A 27500-nucleotide genomic window follows, 5' to 3' on the forward strand; every position below is an offset into this window, starting at 1 on the left:
CCTTCTCTTTCTTCAGAATTTATTTATCATTGCCATCATCAGGAATTCTTATCGTTTCCACAGATTCTTTAATGAAGTTCAAATATTTCCAAACCGACTGAGTGAACTTTATTTTCAATTTACAAGAAATATACGGTATATTTAGGCTGGCCACTGATGGCTTCATATATTCGAATTCTGATAGGTTGTTTTCAAAGTAGTTTACCGTGATGAACAATATTGTTTACAAAAAGTCATTGATTAAATAAACGGAGAAGTTATATGCTTTTTGATATTGCAAAATGAGTAATATTTTAGCAAATACCATCAATGAAGTATTTTTTTTTTTTTAAAAATTAGTAATTTTTGTGATGTGGTTCTGCTGCTAGAAACCTTTTACCTTAAAGTGACAATTTTGTTTGTATTGCAAATCATGTTATACCTGGCCTTTTCTTTTTATGTAAATGAAGACAATTTGCTTCCTGTATTCACACGTTTGTAAATAAGACTCCACATGTTCGGATTCTGATTGGTTGTCTTCAAAGTAGTTTACCATGAAGAAAGTGGTCCTAATCATGAAAAAAAAAAAAAAAATCCTTTTATAGTCATAGCTAAAGATAATCGGATAATTTATATAATTCTTGATATTGCAATATGAGTAATATTCTAGCACATACCATCAATAAAGTATTTATATATATCTTTTTTTTTATTAAATAATTTTTGTGATGTGGCTCAGATGCGAGAAACCTTTTACTTGAGGGTGACAATTTAATTTTATTTTTTAGGTTATATCTCGCCTTTTCTTGTTTGTAAATGGAGACAATTTGCTTCGTGTATTCAAAAGTTTGTAAATAATATCAGTAATTAATTACTTTCGCGAGTAAAAGTAAAAGAGACATTTTTTTATTTCCCGGATGAGGAGCCTTTGACAACATTCACAAAGGAGCAACAGACTGCACTTGTTCTTCGCGCACCCAGTCGTAATCATTATAAATCAACCCAGAGAGCCAGACAGATAACGTTCTATTTTTGTAAGCTTAATTTTCATTCTATTGTATTAGAATTTAATTATGCTCATTTCGGTTATCCATATAAGTCAAAGTATAAAGTGTGTACACTGATTTGTTGATTTTTTATATAACAATATGTTTTTATTTTGACAACTAACACAAATTTACAGTACTTTGATATTTCATAGAAAATATATGAATTTTGATTATGTTTATATCTTATATAAAATAGTAATGAATTTAGCCCAAAGTAACAGATTATGTTTGTGACTGTGCCTTATTTTACCTCCAAAACTTCTGCTTTTTCTGCTATGGATTTATTTCTGTGTGTTAGAACACAATTACGTCTCGTTAATTAGCAATATGATTTAAAAAATATACTTCTTGTGTTGATGTCTTCAGTAATCTTACTGGTAAACAATGAAGCTATCCATTAGCTACATATTATATACAACCTTTGATCTTTAGTAAGGTTTGAATAAGATCAAAATGCTGGAGAAATAAGTGAAGTGGTCTTATAATCTATAAAAACATACATTGCTTAATCGCCCATTGGACCAAACACGTTTAAATCAAATTGATACTATTTTTGAAGATTCAGGCTTTTTCATATAATATCTAACATCAGGAAGCTTTCTTAAGGAAAGCCTGGGAATCTACTATTGACCTCACAAACCACAAGGAAACGTCTTCATTTGTTGTCTTCCAACTTTTAATGGAAATCATGTAGGAAATATTTTAAAATTAAGCAGTATATAGATCTTGATAATAATACACACATGTATATATTTGCACTCTAGTGTATACATATATACATATACAGTATATATATATATATATATATATATATATATATATATATATATATATATATATATATACATATACATATATATATATATATATATATATATATATATATATATATATATATATATATATATCATATTACATATATATATATATATATATATATATATATATATATATATGTATATATAGTGTATATACAGTATATATATATATATATATATATATATGTATACATATATATATATATATATATATATATAGTGTGTATATATCTATCTATCTATCTTTATACATATATATATATATATATATATATATATACATATATATATATATATATATATATATATATATATATATATATATATATATCTATCTATCTATCTATCTATCTATCTACTGTATATATATATATATATATATATATATAGTATATATATATATACATATATATATATATATATATATATATATATGCATATATATATATATGCATATATATATATGTATATATATATATATATATATATATATATATATAAATAAATAAAGATAGATAGATAGATATATACACACTATATATATATATATATATATATATATATATATATATATATATATATATATATATATATATATATATATATATATATACAAGCTCAGAAACACGGCGATGTGCAAAAGAGTTGCCGTCGTAAACCAGGAACCTCTCGCTGGTGGGTATTGCTAATGAGATTAAGGGTTTTCTGCATATCTGGTCCTTTTATTCTTATTGGGCAATATTTCTCGGTGAGAGGAAAGGTGGAGATAAGAGAAGCGCTCCTTAAGGAACAAAGCTGAAGCCTCGATCGCATAAGGCCGCGAATGCAAGGAGAGAGAGAGAGAGAGAGAGAGAGAGAGAGAGAGAGAGAGAGAGAGAGAGAGAGAGAGAGAGAGAGAGAGAGATCTAAGGAAGGCCAGGCCTTCCCAGTTGTGGCTAAGGAATACTCATCATCTATTGTTAAGGTGATGTTTAAGGCAACGCACAATAGACAATGGAGGCAGCAATGGCTGGCTTTCCTCCAAGGAAGCTGCGAATTATGCACAAGATATTTCCACCCGGAATCAATAACGCAAAACCAGAACAGAATCTGGATGGCATCCAAACAAAGCAAGCGGAGAAGCTACGCAAAGCTGCCACGAGAGAGAGAGAGAGAGAGAGAGAGAGAGAGAGAGAGAGAGAGAGAGAGAGAGAGAGAGAGAGAGAGCTAAACAAAGCATAAATTCTCCCTGGTTCTTTTTTTCTCTCCCTCTCCAACCTCTCATCGCTTTTCTTTTAACATCTCCTAAAAGCTAATTTATTTCTGAACATTTATTGGCTTCCTTTGTTCTATTAACCTACCTGGCAAGTTTCTCTTGAATACGAGCTCCTGTCTAAAATGAGACTATACATGCAAAGATTTACAATATACACGCACACAAATTTATATGTATATATATCCACTAAAACACACACACACACACACACACACACACACATATATATATATATATATATATATATATATATATATATATATATATATATATATATATATATATATATATATGTATTTATGTATATATATAATTATCGAGAAAATATAGGAATTAACATTAATGGAAAATACCTCAAAAACTTATGATATGCAGATATCATAGTTTTATTTAGTGAATTATGGGAGGATTTTCAGAAGATTGGAATAGAGAAGGCAGAAATGTAGGACTATAAATGCATATGAGTAAAACTAAAATAATGTCAATGGAAATGTAGAGACAACAAAAAAGGGTTCTGGATAATCTTCGAGAGACTGTTAATGAATAATTCTTAGGACAGGCAGTTTCCACAGGACATGAGAGTCAAATTAAAAGAAGGATAAGCATAGGATTGAGTGATTTTGTTAAATAAGATTATATTAGGAAATGTAACTTGCCACTCTCTCTAAATAGAAAAGTATTTAATGAAATAGTCATACCAGTATTAACTTATGGATCTGTACCAACCGAGTGTCACACGATCGTACATAGTAATGACATTTCATTTTGTGTATATATTATGCTATTATCTTCGCTCTCCCCTCGCACTAAAAAGAACCTGAAATAATATGTATGTTTTTCTCACCGTTAACTGTTAACCAATGCGTCTCTGTTTGAACAGGAAATTTCCTGTTGCATTGAATTTGTATATAAAGGAGTGTTCTGTAATAAAGTTACTCAGTTGCTTCCATCCTGTCTTTGAGTCACAACCTTCTCTCGGCTCGTCACATTGGTGACCCCGGAAGTCGACCTGCTCCTCCCGCCTTCCACGCCCCCTTGCCCCTCCGTCGTTGGTACTATGGCTGACTCTACGGAAGTTGGGGCTGCGCTGCCCAATTGAAACTTTCGTCCTTCGTCACCGGGGAGGCGTTTGCTTGGTTTCAGCGCGTAGAAGTCAAGTTTCGCATTAAGGGCGTGACTCGCTGAACCACCAAAGCAAATTATGTTCTTGCAGCTATACCCGAGGACACCTTCCTGGAAATATCCAACTGGCTTTGTGAACAAAGATACACCCCAATAGCGTATGATACCCTCAAAACATACCTTCTGCAGCAGTACTCGCTGCCGCCAGCCACCCGTATAGCAAAGCTTTTTCAGCTCTCTCAACAACTGTTGGGGGACCAAAGGACTTCGCTCGTCCTCAGGGAAATGACCAGTATCGCTCGCCTGCAACCTGCTGCAGACGGCTCTCCTCGTGAGGTGAACCTACTTCATGCCCTTTGGATACGACGTTTACCCGAACCTGTATGCGCTGCCATACTGATGTCGATAGTTTACCCATAAAGGACCAAAGCCGACGCCCCTTATAGACAGCCACTTCAAGACCTCCATCAACGCCTCCACTCCTGACGAAGAGGACGCCTATTCAACGTCAACCGAAGCTGATGTGAATGCCGTAGGACATACACGCCTACCACGTGACGTGCCGAAGCGGCGACAAAGCCACCCACCACCCAACCCACCACTCGCTTGCGTCATAACCAACTACTTCTACAGCCACTTACTACCTCCCATCTGCTGCAGTTTTGCTACTACCACTACAGATTCGGGGCAAGCGCGAAGAAATGTGCCAAGAATTGTCAGTGGCCAAAAAAGGTGTAAGTAGGCCATCGCTCGTGGCGGTGGCCTCCCGTGTTTTTAATCTTTTCTTTTTACATGATGCTGGAATGAGCGTGCGATTTTTGGTAGAGACGGTTGCTTGTCGTTCTCTTTTGCCAAGGGAACTCTTCAGGACACAACGTAGTCTGTCTACGCCTGCTGACGTCTGCTTGTTAGCTGCCAGCGGATCTGCGATACCCAACTACGGTTACGAGAACCTAATATTATCAGTTGGAAACGGTAAATTTAATTGGAAGTCTCTCGTTGCTGACGTTATATTGCTAATCCTCGGTGCGGATTTCCTCTCTCATTTCCACCTTCTGGTCGATGTCACCCACCGACGATTGGTCAACGCAGATTCATACTTGGCGACACCTCTTCAACCCGCACCCTCCAGCCTCACTCTCCACATCAGCGCACCCACAGACGCCTACGCCCACCACCTCACGTCGTACCTGGAAGTTTTCCATCCAGAACTTCGCCAAACGGCCATGGCTCCTGCCAGGCACGGTATTTATCACCATATCAAGACGACGGGACCCCCAGTCTTCGCAAAATTCAGACGTCTGGCACCGGAACGATTGGCAGCCGCCAAACAGACGTTTGCCGAAATGGAGAAAATGGGCCTTTGCCAAAAGGCCTCCAGCCCATGGTCGTCACCCTTACACATTGTTCTGAAGAAAGACCGCTCCCTCCGTCCGTGCGGGGATTACAGGCGCCTGAACATGCAAACAGAACCAGATCACTAACCCCTCCCACACATTGCCGACGTGACCTCCTACCTGCACAAAACGAAGGTTTTCTCTATGCTCGACCTCCTGAAAGGGTATTATCAGGTGCCTATGAACCCAGAAGACATCCCCAAGACTGCCATCACCACTCCGTTTGGTACATACACCTTCAATTACTCCTGTTTTGGCCTTCGTAATGCTGGGGTCACGTTTCAACGTCTCATGGATGGCATCTTGGGGGGCCTCCCTTTTTATGTATGCTATGTGGACGACATACTTGTGTTTTCCTCCTCAAAAGAGGAACACCTCCATCACCTGCACATCGTGCTCGACCGCCTGCAACAAAACAGCCTTATAGTCCGGTACGACAAGTGTACCTTTGATGCCAACGAAGTGTCGTTCTTAGAGCACTGCACCACTCCTGAAGGAGTCCATCCCCTCCCTGAGAAGGTAGCAGCCATTCAGGACCTCTCTCGCACCCTCGACCGTCAAAGTTCTGCAGGAATTCTTGGGCATGATCAACTATTATCACCGTTTTCTGCCAGCCATTGCCGCCACTCTTGCTCCCCTCTACGCCTCCCTCACTTTTCCTATCCCACACGCCACTCACCTTCTCTCCACCGATGCCAGCGACGTCACTATTGGTGCAGTACTCGAGCAGGTGGTCAACGGCTGGCCCCGCCCATTGGCTACTTCAGCAGAAAACTGTCCAAGGCAGAATCAGGTTATTCGTCCTTCGATCACAAATTGCTGGCGGCGCACTTGGCTGTCCGTCACTTTCGCCATTTCTTAGAAGGTACGCCCTTCATCATTTGCACAGACCACATGCCTCTGGTGCATGCCTTCTCTCGACAGTGTGACACATGGTCCGCCCGTCAACGTCGACATCTCTCCGCTGTGGCTGAATACAATTGCACCCTTCAATACGTCCGTGGGAAAATGAATCCTGTTGCCGATGCCCTGTCAAGAAACACGTTGGCTGCCGTTCAACTGGGATTGGATTACAACACCTTGGCTGAAGCCCAACGACAGGATCCAGAGTATCAAGCATATAGGACATCCTACACGTCCCTCCATTGGGAAGACTTCCCCCTCGAAGACTCCAACACCCCTGTCCTCTGTGAGGTCAGTACTGGTAGACCGCGACCTTAGATTCCTGCTGCCATGCTCCGGCAGGTGTCTGATTTCATTCACGGCCTTTCACATCCCTCGTGCCGTTCTACTGCACAGCTGCTGAAGACGAGGTTCATTTGGCATGGCATTTCTAAGGATGCTATGGATTGGGTCCGCGCCTGTACTTCTTGCCAAACTTCTAAAGTACATCGACACCCGGATTCAGGAGTGGGCACCTTTCCTCAACCACCAGCGTCGTTTCGCACACATTCACATCGACGCTGTAGGCCCCCTACCCACATCAAAAGGACATCGTCACCTGTTTACAGTCATCGACCGCTCCACTCGTTGGCCTGAAGCCATTCTCATGGAAACTGCAACATTCGCCTCATGCACATCTGTCTTACTCTCAGGATGCATTGCAAGATTTCGTATCCCTGAGCATATTACTTCTGACAGGGGTACCACTTTCACCACTCAATTGTGGACATCATTAGCGAATCTCCTGAGCATCACCCTACATCAGACAACTGCCTACAACCCCGCTGCCAATGGAATGGTTGAAAGTTTTCATCGCACCCTCAAAGCAGCTTTGATGTCCCGCTGCAAGGATTGCAACTGGTTTAATCAGCTTCCCTGGGTCCTCCTGGGACTAAGGACCACTCCTAAAGATGCTCCCGATGTCTTGGCCACTGAAATGGTGTATGGCGACCTGTTGGTCATCCCTGCTGAATTTTTTCATTCTACAACCTCCTCCGACAATCTCCAGCGCATACGTCACGTCGTTGGAAAATTTACTCCATGCCGCCAGATTTACAAGCCCCCAGTGAAGCATCACATACCGACAGACTTGCCCTCTGCAACGCACGTCTTCCTGCGCAACGACACTAGAAAGCCACCGCTAACGCCCCCTTTAACGGGCCCTTTCCTTGTGATCCGACGCAATCCGAAAGCATTCCTACGAAACAGTCATGGCAAAGTAGACTGGGTCTCCATTGATCGTCTAAAACCTGCTTATATCCTGCCAGATGACCCGCCTACAGTTTGCCTCTCTAGATCAGGGCGCCCTATTTAACATGTACAGTATGTTATTTTAAGGGGGGGGGGGGCGCTTGTACCAACTATGTGTCGCACGATCGTACATAGTAACAACATTTCATTTTGTGTATATATTCTGCTTGTATCTTTGCTCTCCCCTCCCACTAAAAAGAACCTGAAATAACATGCATGTTTTTCTCACCGTTAACTGTTAACTGATGCGTGTCGGTTTGAACATGAAATTTGTTGTTGCAATGAGTTTTTGTATATAAAAGAGTGTTCTGTAATAAAGTTACTCAGTTGGTTTCATCCTGTCTTTGAGTCACAACCTTCTCTCGGCTCATCACAGATCAATAACTTAGAACCTTAATAAAGCCTTACAACATAAGCTAGTTACAACTTAAAGAGCTATGGGAAGAATAATAATAGAAATACCACTAAGAGACAGAAAATGAAGGACATGGGTACGAGAGCAAATTTCTTCTTTTTCTACAGGCTTTACACATTTCTATATAGGGTCGCTGTTTATTATAATAAGCGTTCTCCATTCTCATCTATCCTGGGCGCCCTTCTCTCAATTCTTTTTCCGCTTGTCATTTGATACTTTATCTTTCCCTCCAACTCTGGCCTTACCCTCCTCCTTCCCCCATCCACCTCCATGTCCATGACCATACGATACACATGATCGTCTCTCTGCATGACATGACGGAACCACTGTAATCTTCTTTGCTGAATTGTTTTTGACACTTCGCCTACTTTTACTGTCCCTCTAATATACTCATTTCTGATCCTGTCCATGATTGTGACTCCATATGTTCAACGTGACATCCTCATTTCTGCCACTTCTGACTTCCTTTCTTCAGTGTTCTTTACTGGCCACGTTTCAGCTGCATGCACCAAAGCTGGTTTAATTACACTTTCATAAACTGTCCTTTTACTTTTGCATTAACTCTGTTTTCACATTATATTCCCAACGATCTTCTGCAGTTCATCATATCACAGTACATTCTGTGGTTAATTTCTGATTCCATGACTCCATTATCCATCACACAAGACCTAAGGAACTTTAACATGTTAACCCACTTGTTGTTATCTAAGCCCATTTAATAGCACCCTGTTTTCCTACTCCTCCCAATGCACAAATACTCTATCTTGGCCCTACTTATCCTTAAATCCCAATATATAAAAGCTTGTTACCATATTCTTAATTTCCTTTCCACCCCTTTTCTAGTCAGGGCTTTTTAAACAATATCATCAGCAAACTGTCTGACACCAGCTGTAATAAAATCCATCACAAGACCAAAGATGTCAGGACTGCTTGTAAATCCTTGTAATCTCGGATTCCTTCTTCTATTGTTTCTATTAGACAGGCTTTATTCAATACGAGAGGAAAATAAACTAGAGGCCACCCTACCATCATGTAAGAAAAAAAAAATGGACATGAGCAAGACATATGATGAGAAAGACGGAGGTAATAGATGAAAAGAAAAGAATAACCAGAAGCAGGGGAAGGAAGAGAAGACGACGAGTTGATAAGGAAATAAATTTTTTGGTGTAAAGACTGGCATAGAAAGACGATAAATAGACAGAGTGGAAGGACATGTTGGAGGATTTTGCCCTGCAGTAAACTAGCAATGGCTGATGACACACACATACACACACACACACACATATATATATAGATATACACACACACACACACACATATATATATATATATATATATATATATATATATATATATATATATATATATATATATATATATATATATATATATATATATTTATTTATTTTTTTTTTCCTTTTATGGGAGATATGATTAATGAAGCCACGCTTCATATCAGGGAAAATACAATGATGAGACATTAGCTAGGAATAAAGATATCTGTCGATTGTGTAAATCTAAAATAAAAATAAGTTTGGGATAAAGACCCGTCTCGCTTGCCTACATCCAAACAATTGAATTAAAGTACTTTATGACATTTGTGTTAATATGAAACTATGTAAAATAGAGTAAATAAGGAGATTAAAAAATGATATAATCACTAATATTTCAAATCTTCCACCGCCAAAAATCGAAGGTAATAAAAACTCTACAGAGTTACTTACCCCAAAAGGGCTCATAACCATAAATAAATTTCAATTATCAGTGTTTCCCAAATTAGGCTTAATTGAAAAATGCTTTATGGTGGGAATAACACCATGATTTCAATTTGCGATGTTGCTGTTGATAAACAAACTATTTATTCCTTCACTAATGAACGTTTGGGATGTCACTAATTATATTTTATGGATTTCACTTCATAATAAACTTCAATACATTTGTACAAAATTATATTCTTATTTTAGTGTTCAATTACTTTATTTTTGTATCTTTATTATCAATATTCTATATTATCAAACAGCTAGAATGTCATCAAACGTTTTAATTTATCTAATCATTTATCTATCTATGGGTTAAGTTTTCTTTTTGGGCTCAAGCCATGTCGTCTTGATGGAAGGTTCCTAATAGTAGCTTCAAGGGATATATGAACTACAGTGATATTCCCAGAGAATTTACCTTTAGGTCTCCAGAATTCTAACTCCTGGCGTGAATATCCTTAAAATTTCTTTTAAGGATATCGCATAATTCAGGGGACGTATATCTTGATACGACACATAGCGATCTTCATCCCGAATAGCATTTTCGCCTCGAGGGGGAAGAGTGGCAAATTTGGAAGGGGAGCCGTTATCAAGGTTACCCTATTTCCTATACTACTATTGAGTATCAATATGGCGCCATATTCAAGATGGCGGTTATTCCTAATTTTGTAGCGAATTTGCATGGTGGTGTTCCCTGTTGATCTAACCTTTTCGATCGATTTTGTGAGGAGCATTATGCAATATCCAGCTTCTTTCACCTCTGGAAAGTTGAGTATTGATTCTTTATAGTATATATAATTTTAGATCCTGTTTCATTCTGAAATTAGAGTAATTTATCGTTAGGCCTGTGTTATTTAGTTAGCAGAACGACTTTCCTGGTTTAAATAGCTTTAATAAGTTATGAAAGGTATTTAGGCATAATTATACTTGTAATGATATTTATGGTATGCATAATTTTTCTCTTTCTTTGTAGATCGTATACGTTAGAGTATCGGTGATTTAGGTAACCGAGATCTTGTCTTGCCTAGGTTACCTAGCCTAGGCAATGTAGTATACTTTCAGACATTTCCCAGTTTACCCTTGTGTATCGTTTTATTGATTGTAAGGGAGATAGTATATCTCCTAGAATTATATAAATCGATACTTGTCTCCTTTGGAGAGTTATGGGTAATCCCACTTTCCTTCTGAGTGCCGCCACAGGCGGCAACCCTTTCTGGTCTTTTCATAGAGTAGTTTACTCCGGCTTGACTAGGCTAGGGTTTTTCTGTCTCCCACCTTTGCCAGCGAGTGTCCGGCTCTGGTTTTTGCCAGAATCTCAGAGTATTCAGTCTTTTTGCCGGCGGCAGGGTGGCAGGGTGAGTAGTCACTTCCCTGCCGGCTTATAGCCGCCGGCATAGGAGGCTAAGCCTCCCTAAACCGCACCTCGGGTGGTGGTATGTTGCCGTGACCTTCTCCCTGCGGTTTAGAAGACTAGTCCTATGCTGGCAGAGCCTGGGCTGAAGAACAGACATTCTTCTACAGCCTAGGATGGCGCCGGCACTGAAACGATGTTTCTCCCTTGTTGAGAGGGGGCGGCAAACCTGCCAGCCCCTCCTAACACTATTTCGTCAGACCCTAGGTTGAAGAATAGACATTCTTTTGCCACCCAGGATGGCGCCGATACTGAAACAGAGTTTCTCCCTTGTGTAGTGGGGGCGGCAACATTGCGGCCGCCTTCTACACTTTATATAGGACCCTTTTCCCTACCCCTCTCTGTCCTTTTGGCTATGGCCGTTGTCCCGCAATCTCGCCGCTCGCCGGCAGGTTTGGGGGGCCGGCCGGGCTCCTACATAGCAGCTGTTTAGTCACTCAGCTTTCCCATATGGACAAGGATCCGGGAAGGTTGTGCCGGCCATGATGGCTACCGGTGGGAGACCCTTCTGTCACCATGGTTCTTCAGTCCTCCCTTGGACTGCCGTCCACATGTCCTGTAACCGGGGTAGTAACCCGACCGGCAGCATGCCGGCCGGGCGGGCACCGACAGGTACTTACTCAGTCGGCGGCATGGCGACTGTACCAGTGCCGCCGGGTACTAACCAGCCGGCCATATGCCGGCAACGGTACTTGTGGTTGGATGGAAGCCTGAATGATGCATTCTCCCCTTCCATTTGAACCTTCTTTCTAGGGTAAGGCAGTAAGTTATATACTTACATCCTTATTTAGTGTAAACATACACAGTAATAAGGCAGTCCTTCACTCCATGCTAGTATCAGCTAGTATGCCGGCTGGACTGTGCTGTCAGGTACTAGCTATGCCGGCTATATGCCAGCTGAACTACAGTGTATGATTATACAGTAGTCAGTATATTTGCAGTACAGTATATACTGCAGATAGAAAACTGGTGTATATATTATACAAGTAGTTATTTTCCAACATATTTTGGATATCCTTGCCCAGTCTTTTGCTGTATAACACTTTCTATCCTTAAAGGTTAGAACCCTTTTCTTTGAGCTTCCCTGATCAGGAAACTCTATGGTTTTAATATTGGAAGGGAAGGTCACAGCAATTGGCTGGGTGCAATACACAAGTATGTGTCTTTTCTAATTTCTAGTCCAGTCGGCGACATGCCAGCTGGACCGTGCCGCCAGGTGCTAGCCATACCGGCGGCACACCGGCTGAGCTACAGTATATGATTATACAGTAGCCAGTATATTTGCAATATAGTATATACTGCAAACCGAAAACTATAGTATTATTATACAGTAATTAATTTCTAATATATCTTATGTACCCTGGTGCAGGCTTTTGCTGAGACCGAACCTATATTGAAAGAATAGAATTCCTTCAATACTCTGATTGAAAATCAGTTAATATTTACCCCACAATATTAAATAATTAGAAGGGTCAGTGGCAGTGTACACTTCTTCCATCCCTTGGGGTTAGAACCCTTCTCTTTCGAGTTGCCCTGATAAAGGAAACTCTTTATTTTTAATATTGGGGGAGGTTACAGCAATTGGTTGGGAGGGATAAACAAGTATGTGCTTTCACTATTCCTTTCTAGTTACTATCCTAAGCTATAATAATTAAAATATGACTAATTACATATTTTTTTATCAGGTGAGATAAACAATCGTATACTCATTCAGTTTTCCTTACTTTACAGGAGGAACCGCAGATGAAATGCGATGCAGTCTTCTGCAATCTTAAGAGTAAATACTTTTACAGTCATAAAGCATGCAGGTCTCATGCCCCCTGCAACATTATTACCGAATCCCTGCAATATTGGGACTCTCAAGTCTGTAATATCTGCTGGACCTTAGTGACTGAAGGTTTTGATGATCCCAAGTCAATGGAGTCTAGAATGCGGAAGGTAAGAAACTACGCAAATTGGTAAGAGGGTTCCAGAAGAGCTCTCCGGGACCATACCTACCTAATGATAGGATGCGTAGCTTACTGTTCTTGAAAGCAAGTAGTGAAATGGTGGTGCCCCAAGCACGACTCGCACCTCCCTGCATCCAGATTGCCATCGAGACGGAGGGCAGGAAGGCACCTATGGAAGAAGATGACGATGTCGTGCCGGAATTCCTTCCGTCTGTGCCGGCCCTGGAGCCGTTAACCTTGACGTTTTCACCTTTTACCCCTCTATTAGACAAAATGAGCCAGTCACTGGCCCATCTTACGGGTCCAATGGAAAACTTTCGCAAACAAGGCAAAACAAAGGAAGCGAAATTCAAGAGAGAGCTTTGTGAAGCTCCACTCATCACCTCTTGAGGGTCATTCAAGCGACCCAGAGACCAAGACCTCCCGACATGCTCCAAAGCCAATCCCTGGAGGTATGCGGAGCTTATGCTGATTTTGGACGGCAAACTCTACATCTCAGAGAAGATGGGAGCTGTCTCTTTAGACGAAATCCAGATTTGGCAAAGCTTTAACGCTTTCCCTGATTGCTTCATTCGACTGAAGCATGAACCAACATCAGAAAAAGAGACGGAACCGAAGGAGGTCATGGTTCTCGACCACGATAAGGCACAGGCTCTCTTGTCAAGTAGCCTGAGAAAGGCAGGTTACTCAGTGTCGAAAGTGTCCGCCTTGAGTAAGAAACACCCTACCTTTCTTGCTCCTGCTTCAATAGCAATCCCCTTTACGTGGAAGGCATTTAAATCGGTTGCCAAGGCATTGGAGGTAGGCAAACCATGCCCTGAGGAGTGCAGGCCTCTGTCACTAACCTTGCCCATGCAGGAAAAGGATTGGAACGAAGTCCCTTAACCTTCTCAGTAGGGAAACTGGACGCGGACATTGCTGGATGACAGTTTACCGAGAATCTCCCTAAACTTTATGAGTTACTCTTGTGCAAGGAACAAGAGACAAAGGAGAGACTTGCGACCTCCTTATCCCTACAAAACTGCATAGAGATGTGTGCAGTCCAACGAAGTACCCCAGACATGCTCATGGTCCTGGCCAAGATACATATGGCCACCTTAGTAAAAGACCTATATGCCTTTATGAAGGCTAGGAGAACCTGTAGAGAGTTTGTGTTCGCTACTGCAACAGTGAAACATGAACCCAGGAAGCTGATATCTTCCAACATCTGGGGTAAAGACCTCTTTCCAAGAGAAGTAGTCGAGGAGGTAAACCTTCTGATCAATCGAAGCAAAGAGATACTTCTGGTAGGAGGGAGGCTTCAATAGGATCGTTGGACCTTCGATCCTTGGGCCCAAGGCCTAATCAAGAATGGACTAGGATGGAAAATAGACATATCTCCACCATCATTTCCTCAACTCTTCCAACGCTCCAACCCCGTATTAGAAGAGTATACCCTATAGCTCTGGAGCATACAGGTTATAAGGATAGCAAAATCCATCAAATTCCAGGGAAGGCTGTTTTGTGTTCCCAAGAAGGACTCAATAAAACTCAGAGTCATTCTGGACTTCTCGCCACTCAACAAGTTCATAAGAAACAACAAGTTCAGGATGTTAATCCTTCTACACATAAGGACCCTATTACAAAAAGGGGCATTCACAGTCTCGATAGACCTGACAGATGTCTATTGGCAGCTTCTAATCAGTCGCCCCCTCTCCTCCTACCTTGGATTCAAGTTATGGAAGATATAGTATGTTCTAAGAGCCATACTTTTCGGACTAAACACAGTCCCAAGTATCTTCACGAAATTGGTGGATGCAGTCGTGCAATAACCATGCCTAGAAACTGTTCAGGTAACAAAGTACCTGGACGACTGGCTGGTGCAGGCAGCACCCAAAGCGGCTGGTCTGCAAGCATCCAAAGAAGTAACCCAGTTCCTGGAACATCTGGGAGGAAAAATCAACTTCAAGAAGTCTCGACTCTCTCCAGCTCAAAGGTTTCAATGGCTGAAAAACCATTGGAACCTGAGGTCACATTGTCTCTCCTTTCCCTTAGGGAAGAAGAAGGAGATCGCAGGGTCGGTCAAGAGATTACTGTAATCTGACAGGATTTCAAGACGCCAACAGGAAAGAGTACTGAACTCTCTCCAGTTCGCAGCAGTGACAGACCCAGTGCTAAGAACACAGCTGAAAGATGCGTCAGGAGTCTGGAGAAGATACGCATCAAACGCTCGAAGAGATCTAAAATGACCGATATCGGTCTTACCTTGATCACTTCTCAACATATGGTTGAAGGTCAAAAGCCTAATGAGGACCGTGCCCTTGCAACCACCTCGACCATCGAAGATCATCTGCACGGATGCTTCGACGGAAGAATGGGGATTTCACTCCCATCAGAGGAAAGTCCAAGGGACTTGGTAATTTCTGTTCAAGGCCCTTATCCTCTACATTTTGGAAGCCATGGCAGTCCTGTTAAAGTTGGAGAAACTCTCCACGCAGATCAGCCTGCTTGGACAGCGAAGTGATAGTGAGATGTCCGAACCGATAAGGCTCGAGATTGTCCTATATAATCTATGTGATATTAGCCATCCCTTACCTAAAGAGATATCACCTATCAGCAGTTCACTTACAAATGATCAGCAATGTAACAGCGGATGCTCTACTCAGGCTTAAGCCGATAGAGTCAGAATGGTCCACAGACGCAGACCCATTTTCTTCCAGATTGGAATAAGTCCCGGAACTGCAGATCGACCTCTTTGTGACGAGTGTCATCAAGAAACTACCACGATATGTAGCCCCATAAAAGGACCCTCTAGAGTAGATAACGGACGGCATGTCCCTAGTTTGGAACGGATGAACCCGGAGTTTCCTGTTCCTTCCATCCAATCTCCTGCTAAAGGTCCTCAACACGCTGAGATCCTTCTAAGGAACGGCAGTTCTAGTGGCTCCCAAATAGCCCAAGAGCAACTGGTTCCCTCTAGTGAGGGAACTGAGGCTGAGACTGGCCCTTGTACTGAACCCAGCACTATCTCAAAGGGTTCAGAAGTTAATTGTCTCCGATTCATCATAGAGAACCCAAAACCTTTATTTCACGATTTTCTCGCCCTAGCGGTTAAGAAAAGATTTGGGATCTCTGAAGGCAATATAGACTTCCTAGAAGAATACAAGTCTAAGTCAACTAGAAGGCAATATGTATCATCTTGGAAAAAGCGGGTTGCTTTTGTTAAAGTAAAAGGACCGAAAGAAATTTCAATAGACTTCTGTCTGTCCTTCTTTATCCACCTTCATAATCAAGGTCTTGCAGCTAACACGATAACTATGTGCAAGTCAGCCTTGACTAGACCTCTTTTATATGCCTTTCAAGTGGATCTGACGAACGAAATCTTTAACAAGATCCCAAAGGCATGCGCTAGGCTTAGGCCTGCGAAATGGGACAACTCATCGCTGCCATCTCATCGCCAGCCAATCATCACCACCAACTCATCCCCGGCACAACTTATCCCCGGCCCAACTTATCCCCGGTCCAACTTATCTCCGGCCCAGCTCATCTCCAGCCCAACTTATACCCAGCCCAACTCATCACCGGTCCAACACACACACACACACACACACACACACACTGCAAGGCAGTGTAAATAAAAACGAAACTACAGTTACTCAATTACCAATCCTACTATTTGTAAACAAAAATACCGAACTATGAAATCAAAGTTTGTCAACAAAAACGTTAGTAATTTTTAACTTTTCAACGCATGACGACAATTACTCAATTACCAATTACAAACAAAAGTACCCAAGTATGAAATCAGATGTTTGTCAACAAAAACGTTAGTAATTATCAACCTTTCGATAAATCACTTTCAGTTTTACATTCTTTCAGTAAACTCATTACAATGGAGACAATTTTAAGTCAGAGAGGCAAAGCGAAATTTTCTCATGATGGCTATTTGTTCATTTTCGACAAATTCAGCAAAACGGACAGCAATTTGATGTTCTGGAAATGTGATCAGCTCGGCAGGTGTAAAGCGAGAATACACGCAATTTTTTTTTTCTATATTTTCATGGATTTTTTGTCTTTAATTATATGGTGTTAATTTATTTTTAGTGTCCTGAAAGAGACATACTTGATTCTGAATAAAGGTGTTTTTAATATTTACCGAATTTCATTAATCACTGCCGGGAATGAGTTGGGCCAGGGATGAGTTGGGCCGGGGATGAGTAGGCGGCGATGAGTTGGCGGCAATGAGTTGGCGGCGATGAGTTGGCGGCGATGAGTTGGCGGTGATGAGATGTACCCCATTCTAGGCCTGCAGCTCCTCCAAAGCCCATCTCATGGTCTTTGGACCAGGTCCTACATTATGCTTCATCCATGAACAATGAAGATTGTTCTCTCAAGGATCTAACCCAGAAAGTTATTTTCCTGTTCGCTAGAGTCGCTGGGGCTAGAGTTAGTGAAATAGTACACATTCAGTTCACAGAAGTGGGAGAGCTGAATCTCTTTCCTGATCCAGACTTTCTCGCCAAGATTGAGCTACCCACTAAAAGATGGGGTCCCTGGAGAATCTGCCCTCTGAAGGAAGATGTCTCTCTATGTCCAGTAGAGTGTCTAAAGGTCTATATTCGTAGAACTTCAGACTTTAGGGGAGGACAGCTCTTCAAAGGAGAAACCTCAGGATCAAACTTATCCCTAAAACAATTGAGGGCGAAGCTCACCTACTTCATTCGCAGAGCGGATCCTGACAGTACACCAGCAGGTCATGATCCGAGGAAAATTGCTTCATCACTGAAATTTTTTCAGTATATGGATGGAAATCATTCAGAGTGCTCTACAAACACTACGCTAAGCAAGTCCATGAACTGAAGCATTATGTGGTTGCGGCAGGTAGTGTATTAATACCTGTCGTCTAGTGCTGCGATGAACAGTTAATTGATTGGGACTATCAATTAGGGTGAAAAGGTCTTGACACTTCCAGTGCGATACCTTTTAAGTAAGTGTGACACTAAAACTGTTCAAAATCTCAGGTATGGTATTATACAGATAATACTTTTGCCATGTGTTTGAAGTACACAATGTTGATAGTATAAAACATTACATAATTTATATTGGGAAAATTTATCAAAATTTTCAGCTTTAGAGTGGCACTCTTCATTTTTTCCCTTTCAGGGAGGAAAAACATTTTCTGTATATGTTGCACGTATAATTCCTATAACATGTTACATTCGTTTCACTCGTTTTCCATTTAGTCATTTACTCGAAATAAATGTCTATTAGAATGTAATTGCGTCCTATCTCGCCCTGCAATTTGCACATTATATATGCCAGAGTTCTCGTACTTATTCATTTAAGTAAACCTCATATCATTGTATGCTTAAAAACAATGGATATAGTTGACACTTATATTGATCCGACAATATATACAAACCATAAGACCGTCTGTATCTCAGGTGGATACTTATGTTTGTTCATACAATAAATGCTAACTTGGAGGTCCCTTTTCTACTGTCTAGTATACCTCTTCCCTGCAGGGGGCAGGAAGCACTAAAATTGTCTATGAACATATAATATATATGTGCGAAAACCTTCGTCTACACAAGGGCTAACAGTCCTTTAAGCCCAACGCCACAACTCAGTTGCAACGCCACACTATGGCCACACTGACTCTCAGTCAATCCAAAAATGTATAAATTAATTTGAGTCGTGAGTGTAATCATCATCATCATTATCCTCATATTCATCATCATCATACGTAATAAACAGATCAAAAACAAATTCAAAGTCCGGTGTTCAATAGGTCTTTCGTTTCAAAGAGCAGTCAAATGGAAATCCAAGGAGGAATCACGGCCTGAAAATAAAACAAAATTAAAAAATCCCTTACAAACACTCCTAGCTAACTAAACTATCGCACTATAATCAAAGATAAATATTAAACTTCCTATTATTCAAAATCACGACAAGCAAATATAAACAAAACTGTACTTACTCAAAAATAAATGATCACTTCCAACGCTGGTCGAAATCAAATAGATATAGAAATCCAGCGTACACACACACAACTGCCTCAAGTCGCACTCAATCAAAAAAAGCATTCTCTCCGAAACATTTACTACTGTCCTAACCTAGCTAAAAGGTAAACAAACAGTCAATCATTCCAACAATCTTTCTCACAGCAAACAATCGATACACTCTCTCTCTCTCTCTCTCTCTCTCTCTCTCTCTCTCTCTCTCTCTCTCTCTCTCTCTCTCTCTCTGGCTTAATATGGATCACAAGTTAAGGGGCCGTGTACGGCGGGATTAATACTGGCTCGCTAGTGTTGATGCCCAGGAAAACGTGCGTTGCCGAGTGCAGATTTGTTGGTATGCAATGTTTTACTGGGGGTTTTCAAGTCTTTTGGTATGGAGTAAATTTTCCCACAGGATGACGTAGGTGCTGGAGATTGTCAGAGGAGGTTGAAGACGGAAAAAATTCAGCAGGGATGACCAATAGGTCTCCATTTCACCATTTTAGCTGCTGAGACATCCAGGGCATCTTCAGAAGTAGTCCATAGTCCCAGGAGGACCCAGGGAAGCTGAGTAAACCAGCTGGAGTGCTTAGAACGGGACATAAGAGCTGCTTTGAGGATAAGGTGAAAATGTTCAAACATACCGTTGGCTGTATGGTTATTTGCAGTTGTATGATGATAGGTGATACCCAAGAGGTTCATTAATGGTGTCCACAATTGAGAGGTGAAAGTGGTACCCCTGTCAGAAATAATATGCTCAGGGATACAAAATCTTGCTACCCATCCTAAGAGTAAACAAGATATACACTAGGCGTACGTTGCAGTTTCCATGAGAATTTCTTAAGGTCAACGAGTTATTCTACGGTAAAAGATAATTCTGTGATATACATATTATTTGTAATAGCTACGCTTTGCATGGACTTTGCAAAATGTTACAGATCTTTGGAGAAATTATGACTGCAAGAAATCAACGAATCATCATTTTATTGGATATTTCCGTTCCTGCAACAATTAGATAATTCCCATGCATATTCTAACGAAGCAAGCCGAAGCCACTAATTTGATCCTTTTTTTTTAAATGCAAGCCGGTGTAAGTGAACTGATGGAAAGGGGATTTGCAACACATTCAAAATTCTATAACTTATGTTAATTGAAGCAAGATATTGCTAAATCGGAAATGTTATATCACTGGAAGGGTTTTCTAAATGAGCAAATCTAACAAATTCTATCAGATTTATCCTAATTAAACGATCGAGTATCAAAGCTCCCTTTTTCACGAGATAAGAATCAACCCCCCCTCGCACCTCACACATCCCTTCTCTTTATTACTATGAAATCTCCTCCATCTTTTATCGTCTCCTGCTTCTTTGCCTCTTTTTCATTCCTTTCAATTCTTTACTTTTTGGTGTTTCAATTTCTCTATCGAAAAAATTATTTTTTTATCTATATTGTAGAGTATGATATTGAAATCCTCTTTAATTTTAATGACTCCATCTCTTTTTTTTATCTATATGCATATATATACACACACACACACATATATATATATATATATATATATATATATATATATATATATATATATATATATATATATATATATATATATATATATATATACGGATTTTGAGCGAAGCGAAAAATCTATTTTTGGGTGAGATGGCCATGTCGTCCTGACGGAAGTTCCTATAGGGTAGCTTCCTAGGGTATATTACAACTACGGCGATATTCCCAGAGAATTTACCTTAAGGTACCAGAATTCTAACTCCTGGAGCGAATATCCCTCATGAAAGGGATATCGCGACATATCAGAGGACGTATTCTTGACACGCCACATGGCAATCTGCACCCCAAACAGAGATTACGTATTGAGGGGTCAATTGGCAAGAAACGAAATCGGGAAAGAAAAAGGGGGAGCCACTCCCAAGGCTCCCTATTCTCCAGTTTCGTAAGCGTGCCTGGCGCCAATCCTGGCGCCATCTGTATTCCTTGTAGCGTACACGAGGTGCTACAGATACTGTATGTAGGGAGGGGTCCTACAGCCCTTTCATAGAAAGGGAAGGGCGGGTCCATCAGGACGACATGGCCATCTCACCCAAAAATAGATTTTTCGCTTCGCTCAAAATCCGTTTTTTGGGCTCAAGCCATGTCGTCCTGATGGAAGTATACCAGAGCATTACTGTATCAGTGAATTCTCAGAACGTGCCGTACTCCCCGGAGGTAATTTTTCCCCGGTCGACTAGACCTAGAGACCTAAGATGTTACCGTTATACATCTTTTCAACTAACTATAAACCATGTTAGAGCTTCCTGCCCCCTACAGGGAAGAGTCCTACTAGACTCTGGAAAAGTCTCGAAGAGTACATATACCTATGTATGAATACCAGGCAAGCTAATATAGTGGTCTCACCCTATATTAAGTAAAGCATAGTTTGTAAAGAACCACTGCGTCAATATGAAATATCGACCAGTTCTCCGCACAATACTTGTATTGGACAAAGGTTTATATCCGCATAGGAGGAAACTTGTAAAACCGCCACCGTCCCCTTATGGGACGGAGTCCTCCAGTTAAGGGAAAGCATAAACCAATGCAACATAGCTTGCATAAAGGAACAATTCTATTAGAATTATCCAAGATAAGGTACATAGAATGAATGCTCAATTATACCAATAAATTAACACAGGTGAAGGAGACGCAAGGTTCTCAAGAACAAATTTATTGACAGACAATAAATAGACAGGTTAACAACAATTGTATATATATATATATATATATATATATATATATATATATATATATATATATATATATATATATATATATATATATATATATAAGAAGAGGATAACCCAAAACTTTAAGCATAAGTATGATAGTAAACAGAACTTGTTTATCTGAAAGAAAAAACATTAAATGCCACTTTTAAGATACCGAGGTATCAAAGTCTTAAAAGTCTGTATTACAAATCAATCACATTAGCGTTAGAAACGCTCGGCACACATGTCTGCACTTATGCTAGGTTCACCTTTGGAAATAGAACAGTCTACGTGGGCAACTCAGTGCCCTCACTTAGTTTGTAGTACAGTATGTAACTACACACTCACCCTGGAATTAATCGTCCCAATTAAAACCACTGTTCCTCGCAGAGTTAAACAGTAGGGTTAACGACGCGACCCACTGCTACCACAGATCTTTTTAGTTCCTCTACTTGCTTCGCATAATGGCGAAAGAACACTCTGGAAGACTTCCAGCCAGTGTATGAACGGAGATGTTCAAAATCCATACAATTAAAGAAATTTAAGGATGAGGCAACTTTCCTCGGATCGTGACCTGCGGGTGTACTGTCAGGATCCGCTCTGCGAATAAAATATGTGATTTTCGCTCTGAGTTGATTCAGAGATAAATTTGAGCCTGATGTTTCTCCCCTGAATAGTTGACCACCCTTCAAGTCTGAAGTTCTATGAAGATAGACCTTTAGGCATTCTACTGGACATAGAGATGTATCTTCTTTCAGAGGGCAGATTCTCCAGGGACCCCACCTGTTGGTGGGTAACTCATTCTTAGCGAGAAACGTAGGATCCGGAAACAGGTTCAGTTCTCCCCCATCCAGCAACTGAACACGACCTGCCTCTCTCGAGAGGGCTGCAATCTCACTAACCCTGGCCCTGGACGCGAGTGCAAATAGGAAAATAACTTTTTGTGTCAAATCCTTTAACGCACACTCCTCATTGCTCAATAGAGAAGCGAAATGAAGAACTTTGTCTAAAGACCATGAAATGGGCTTTGGAGGTGCTGAAGGTCTGAGCCTAGCGCAGGCTTTCGGAACTTTATTAAAGATCTCGTTACCTAGGTCGACCTGGAAGGCATATAGAATGGGTCTTGTCAAAGCAGACTTACACGCTGAAATCGTGTTAGCTGCCAACCCTTGACCATGGAGGTGGATGAAGAAAGATAAGCAGAAGTCTGTCGAGATCTCCTGCGGATTCTTCGCCTTGACAAAGGCCACCCATTTTCTCCAAGATGACTCATATTGCCTTCTAGTAGATTTGCACTTCGAAATCCTGAAACGCTTTCTCACCGCTAGGGAGAGAAAATCATGAGCTGCAGGGTCCGGGTTTTCTGTAATGAAGCGCAGACAGTCGACTTCTGGACTCTCTGGGTCAGAACTGGATCTGGTAGCGGTACAAACTTCAGCCGTAGTTCCAATGCCAGGGGGAACCACACGCTGTTCGGCCACTTGTGGGCCACTATTGCCGCTACCCCCTTGAAGGATCTCAGTTTGTTGAGGACCCTCAACAGAAGGTTGTGAGGAGGGAACAGATAAATCCTGGACCATCTGTTCCAGTCGAGGGACATCGCGTCCACTGCTTCCGCTAAGGGGTCCTCGTACGGGGACACGTACAGGGGCAACTTCTTGTTGTCTTTCGTCGCAAAGAGGTCTATTTGCAGTTCTGGGACTTGATTCAGAATGAAGGAGAATGATCCTGCGTCTAAGGACCATTCCGACTCTATCGGTGTGAACCTGGATAGAGCGTCCGCTGTCACATTGCAGACTCCTTGAAGGTGAACTGCCGACAGGTACCACTTCTTCTTTTCCGCCAATCGGAAGATGGCCAACATCACCTGGTTGAGAGGTGGTGACCTTGATCCTTGTCGATTCAAGCATCTCACAACTACCTCGCTGTCCATCACCTACCTTATGTGGATCGAGTGACGCGGGGAGACTTTCTTTAAGGTAAGGAGCACTGCCATAGCTTCTAGAAAGTTTATATGAAAGGTCTTGAATAGCTTGGACCAAGTCCCCTGGACTTTTTTCCGATGAGAGTGACCTCCCCATCCCTCCTTCGAGGCGTCTGAGTGAATCGTCACCGACGGGGGAGGTGGCTGAAGAAGAACTGACTTCTTTAGATGTTTGGCTTGGGACAAAGGCCTGAGAAGAGTACGTAGCCGAAGCGGAACTGGTCTTCTCAGATCTCTTCGCGCGTTTGATGCATAACTTCTCCAAACTCCGGTTGCATCCTTTAGCTGTGCTCTTAGCACTGGGTCTGTCACCGATGCAAACTGGAGAGAGCCCAGTACCCTCTCCTGTTCGCGTCTTGATATCCTTTCGGAATCTAGAAGTCTCTTGACAGAACCCGCTATCTCCTTCCTTTTCTTCGCCGGGATGGAGAAACGGTGTGACATTAGGTCCCAGTGGATTCCCAGCCACTGGAACTTTTGAGATGGAGAAAGTCCAGACTTTTTTCTGTTGATCTTGAAGCCTAGGTACTCTAGGAACTGGATCACTTGACTGGAAGCTTGCAAGCATTCTGTCTCGGATGCTGCCCACACCAGCCAGTCGTCCAGGTAGGCTACTACCTGAATTCCTTTTAGGCGTAATTGTTTGAGAGCTACGCTCGCAAGCTTCGTGAAAATCCTTGGGGCTATATTTAGCCCGAATGGCATGGCTCTGAAGGCGTATAGTCTTCGTTGTAGCCTGAACCCTAGGTAGGGGGAGAGTCGACGGTTGATTGGAACGTGCCAATAGGCGTCTGACAAGTCTATAGAGACGGAATATGCCCTCTTGGGCAGTAAGGTTCTTATGTGTTGCAGTGTTAGCATCTTGAATTTGCAATTCACTATGAACTTGTTGAGTGGCGACAAGTCCAGAATGACTCTGAGCTTTTCCGAGTCTTTCTTGGGAACACAAAACAGCCTCCCTTGGAATTTGATGGACTTCACCCTTCGGATCACTTTTTTCTCCAACAGTTCTTGAACGTATTCCTCCAGAACGGGGGTGGAGTGTTGGAAAAACCGAGGGCACGGGGGTGGAGTGCTGTACCAGCTCCAGCCCAGTCCATTCTTGAGTAGGCTGTGGGCCCAGGGATCGAAGGTCCACCGATCCCGAAAATTTTGAAGTCTCCCTCCTACCGGCATCATTTCACTTGGACTGCCGTCCTGAGGTCTTGCCTCCCTGACCGCGACCGCCCCTGAATCCCCTTCCCCTTGAGGGGCACCTAGACGAGCCTCTGGCTGCTCCTCTAGGCTTTGCTCGAAAGGAAGTAGACTGCCCTTCGAACGTTGGGGTGAATGCCGTGGACTGTGTCGACACAGCCTGGGGTACCCACTGAAATGTGGTCGGGGTTTGTGCCACCATCTGGGGCACTGAAGGCAATGGCAATTGCAGTTGCTGTTGCTGTCTAAGAGGCTTGGCTGGCCGAGACGGTAGCCTAGTCCTCATAGTCTTCCTCTTTGGTTGAGGACCCTCATCCGGGGAAGACTTTCTTTTGATAGCCAGGCCCCACTTCTGGAGAAGGTTTCTATTCTCCAAGGCGGCCTTATCAACAACTTCTTTGACCAATTCGGTAGGGAAAAGGTCTTTGCCCCAAATGTTGGAGGAGATTAGTTTCCTTGGCTCGTGCCTCACCGATGCCGAGGTGAACACGAACTCCCTACAAGCTCTCCTCGCCTTGACGAAGCTATAAAGATCCTTCGTCACTGTGGCCAGATGAGTCTTGGCCACTACCATGAACATTTCATGGACCTTGGGGTCACTTGCCATCGTCTCAAGAGTAGTCTGAAGAGACATTGAGGCAGCCAGTCTTTCTTTTGTCTCGAACTCTCTCCGCAAAAGAGAGTCAGACAGCTTAGGGAGGTCCTCGCCGAACTGACGTCCGGCAATATCAGCCTCCAACTTCCCAACTGAGAACGTAAGATGGATGTCCTTCCAGTCTTTGTGGTCCATAGGCAGGGCCAGCGACAAGGATTTATACTCCTCCAGGGAGGGGCAAGGCTTGCCGGCGTCGACTGCTTTTAGTACAGCCGCAAACCCTTTCTGTAAAAAGGGGAAGGCTCTAGCAGGAGAGGACACAAAGGAAGGGAGCTTCTTACTCAATGCAGCTACCTTTGAGTTCGAGAAGCCCCTCTCTTTCATCGAGGATGAAAGCAAAGCTTGAGCCTTAGCATGGTCCATCACTATGACCTCCTTCGGCTCTCTCTCCTCCTTTGAAGCTGGTTCCTTCCTCAGCCGGACATAACAGTCCGGATATGACGCCTTGTTGGGCCAGAATTCCACCTCCTCTAGGGGAACTGAACCCAACTTATCCGAGATGACGATCTTTCCAGTCGTCATCGGCATGTGCTCAGCATACCTCCATGGGTTAGCATCTGAGCACAAGGGAAGGTCTTTCACATTGAGCTTTTTCTGGGGCCCATGTGATTCTGCAAGGCTCTGCATCCGCAGTTCCATTGCAGCCGCCTTCTCCTGATTCTCCTTCTGCATTTGTTGGATCATTCCAACAATGGAGGAGAGGGCCTGTCCCAGCTCTACTGGGAGAGCGGCTAATGTTGAGGGAATAGGCTCCGGGATCTGAACCAGAGTAGCCGACACCTCGTCGACCTCTTCCTCTACAACGTCTGGGGCTTGAACTTCATCCTGGGCTTCTGCCAGGAGGTCTTCCTCCAGACGCTCGTCCACGTCAGACATCCTGTCATCCAACTGGATGTCTTGCATAGCGACCGCGACTTCAGCATCCACCTGGATCTGAACTTGGGGGATCTCCTCTTGAGGCTGGGGAATCACTGCATCAGCTGATGCCCTAGGGAAAAGATACGCCCTCATCTTCTCACTTGGAAGATAAGGTCCAGAGGTATTTTTCTGGAAGCCACTTACCCAGGTACGAAGCTTCTCCCTTGCTATATCCCTTGATTCCGCCGTCCTAGGGGAATCAAAGGCCTCAGTAATCAGGTTAGTGCACACGGTACATACCTGAGGGTCCCAATACTGGAGATCACCCTTGGAGACAGCGCATGCTGCGTGCCTCCTACAAAACTCATGTCCGCAGAGGTTCTTGCTGCGGACGTTGCAGAAAACACTTCCGCACTTCGGAGGGTCCTCCTGTAAAGAGAAGAAATTTCCATGAGTATCAAGTGAACTATGTATCACTGGATATGCATAGTATAGCATAACAATTCAGAAAGGAAAGACACACACTTGTGTTTCCTTCACAACCAATTGTTGCAGCCTTCCAGATAATAAAATCGAATGGTTAATCTCTTCTAGAATAACCAATGCAAAGTTTTCAGAGGAAACAGGTGGAGCTCACACCTAAGCAATGATTTTAAAATCCTGGATAATAGACAAGAAAGAACTCACTTTCGTATCTGTAAGGCAACAGCAAAGGGCTGTGCAAGACAAC

The sequence above is a fragment of the Palaemon carinicauda genome, chromosome 20 (assembly GCF_036898095.1).
Source record: "Palaemon carinicauda isolate YSFRI2023 chromosome 20, ASM3689809v2, whole genome shotgun sequence".
NCBI classification, from domain to species: Eukaryota; Metazoa; Arthropoda; class Malacostraca; order Decapoda; family Palaemonidae; genus Palaemon; species Palaemon carinicauda.